This window comes from Curcuma longa, chromosome 15 (genome assembly GCF_044706935.1).
Source record: "Curcuma longa cultivar G26 ecotype Majalengka, Jawa Barat chromosome 15, ITB_CL_G26_1.1, whole genome shotgun sequence".
In the NCBI taxonomy this organism is placed as follows: domain Eukaryota; kingdom Viridiplantae; phylum Streptophyta; class Magnoliopsida; order Zingiberales; family Zingiberaceae; genus Curcuma; species Curcuma longa.
Window position 1 is genome coordinate 9,419,015 of NC_133875.1, and position 2,828 is coordinate 9,421,842.

Here is a 2,828-nt window from a genome sequence, read left to right on the forward strand (position 1 = left end):
TTTGACCCCTGAACCAAGCGAACCAAATTTAAACCGGTTTGCTACAGTATCGGTTCAGATCGGATTTGATTCGATTTGGGTTCAGCTGATTTAGGCTGGCTCGACCAGGTCAGTTGAGTTGGGTTTAAAGGGATAACGGGTTATTGGATCCTACCCTACCCGTTAAGCTAAACCATCCTATAAGGAGGCTACAGTAGCCCTCCTCGCGTCGTCCGCCTCTCCCGAACGCACTCCGCATCTCCGCCGCCGCTGAGATCGTCGCCTTCCTCGACGAGAGGCTGCCGTCCAGAGCCGGAGGAGAGGTCGATTGAGCAGTCAGTGGCCTAGGAGTTCCACCATCGGGTGTGGATCTCGCCGGGAGTGGTCGGGATTGTCGGGAGGCAGCGGCGGCGGCGAACCGAAGGGAAAAAAAAAAGGGGGTTAATCGGTTGGGTTTGCTGATTTGGAATTCGTTGTGATTCTGGTTTGAGCAGAAGGAGAAGCTGTGAGGGGAAGAAAGAAGATATGGTATTTTCCTAAAACTCCAACAGAGGTGAGTTTTGATTCAGTTAGTGTTATTATTAGTGTAATTTTGTGGTTAATTAGATTAGAATGATATGTGTAATCCAGTGGGGGGTTGTGATGCAACAAGGAAATAAGGGTTGACCTAGATGTCAACTACGTATTGATTGGGAATCGGTGAATGGTTACCATTCTATTTGAGTCCACTTTGATTAGATTGATTATGGTTCGGTCTAAGGTTAGGATGCTTGATTTGGGAAGTCCGAGTTTGGTCAACAAATTGGGGCTGATCCGGTTACAGAATTATTGAAAGAGTTTAGGTTGGATATGTATAGGGTTGGATTAGATCCGACCGACCAAGTATTGGATCTGTTGACGGAACTGAGTTAGGGTGATTCAGTTAAGTTAACCTAGTTTCAGTTATGATTGATTTTATTTGATATATGTAAATGCTGGGATTTAGCGGATGTTATTATTATTATTGCAGGACCTTGATTGTTAATCTTGCTAAATACGAGGAGTATTTTCTAGACGGAGGTTCTCTTCGTATACAGACATTTTCATGAAGGCGGGTACCTTGACTTATCTTTTATAGATATGTTTTATTGATATGTGTAAATTGCTATCAGTAATTCATGATCCTGTTCGTATTTATCTATACTTGCTGCTTGGATCTGACTTTGTTACCAGTTATTATGTTATTTGATAGTATCAGTTATTTCATCTTGTGGATATCAGTAGTCATTTATGTTGCTATATCTGATACCTTTGCCATGTTTAGCTATCTGATACTTATGGATTTTTGACACCACCTGATACTTGTCCATATGCTTTAGTCTGGGTTATCTTGCTCTGTATCGGTGTTTATACTGGACGTGAGACCTGATATATTCCTGATTATGGGGGCATATGACATGGACTTGTAGATGGATAGGTGGTGCATGGATTATACTGATGGATATGCATTTGGATATATGCTGCATGGACTAGTGTCATACATCATGCTTGCATATATTGCATAACTGACGTGCGGGATTCCATTGTTGTTGAGTCCGGCGTCAGTTACATGCGGGCTACCAACCAAAGGGTGTGTGTAATTGCATGTCTTGTGATCATCTGCTCCTGCTCCTATTTTAGTCGAGTCGCTCCTATTATAGTTGTAGCACAGTTCGAGCCCGTCACTCGTATATGATTTACACACACACTCCACTCATGGGTTAGTGGAAACCTTTAGGTTGGTGCATACTTGCCCTGATCGGAGCTTCCGCTAGGCCACCCAGGATAGTGGTTTCATAGCGTGATAGCATTCCAGGGATCCCTCCTCTGTCATTGTGACCAGGAGATGAGAGCTTGCTCGCCCACTTATGATTTGGGTACCAGGATAGGTGTACACCTAGAGGACATCCTGTCCACTCGGTCACGCAGGAGCAGTGACGACAGAGTGCACAGAGGTCACAGCCCTACCCACGCGACTTCACCACTGTGGATGAGTGATCTGACGGGTTAGATTCCCACGCGACCTCGCCGCTAGAGGGGTGACTGGTCTGACTGGCGTCAGGGGTGACCAGGACATGCATTGCATCATGTGCATACTGCACTATTGCATTTGTTTGTGATTGTTGCACTTGTTTGATGCACTTGGATGACATGCATACACAGGATACCTATGTGTTGGTTTGGGGATTTCCTTTCACCTTACTATTGTTTATCGGACTCTGGTATGTACAGATCTACTGTTATTCAGTTTTTTACCTTATTTACCTTCCAGTAGACTGTACAGCATGTTATTACTGTTGATAGCTTTATACACATATCTGTTAGATACCCGCTGAGTTTCTTTTGGAACTCACCCCGTTTACCTGTATTGTATTTCAGGTTGATGCCGTCTGGAGAGCTGCACTGCTAGTCCCGAACTATTGAGCCTTGGTTTATTTACTATTACAGTTTACATGTATTTGAACTTATTGGATTTCTCGATGAGTGTTTTACGATGAGTATTTAGTTTTCCGCTGTTCGATATATTTCTAATTTCCATTTCGAGTTGTTACCGAACTCCTTTACGGATTTTATATATATACATGCGTGGTTGTGATTATATAGTAGGATGTGTGGATCATGGCCATGTGGGTCACATTTGTGTCTACTTTACTTGTTTAAATCCATAGCCTGTTATGGATTGGCCGTGTGAGCCTTATATATGTGTATGTATTCAGGGAAAGTCAATTGTTACAGGGGAGATGCTGCCGAAATTTCTCGGAAAGCCGTCTCCCGGGGCGTGATTTAGAAAAAGCTTATGATAGAGTCCCAAGGGAAATTATATGGAGAAT

At 43.4% G+C, this 2,828-nt stretch overlaps 1 long non-coding RNA gene across 1 annotated transcript; it reads left to right on the forward strand.

The window, feature by feature from the left end:
* Positions 1-221: 221 nt before the first annotated feature.
* Positions 222-2,441, forward strand: LOC141845814 (uncharacterized). The gene is made up of 3 exons (XR_012603293.1): positions 222-532; positions 989-1,069; positions 2,377-2,441. It is a non-coding gene; the product is annotated as an uncharacterized LOC141845814 (long non-coding RNA).
* Positions 2,442-2,828: the final 387 nt, after the last annotated feature.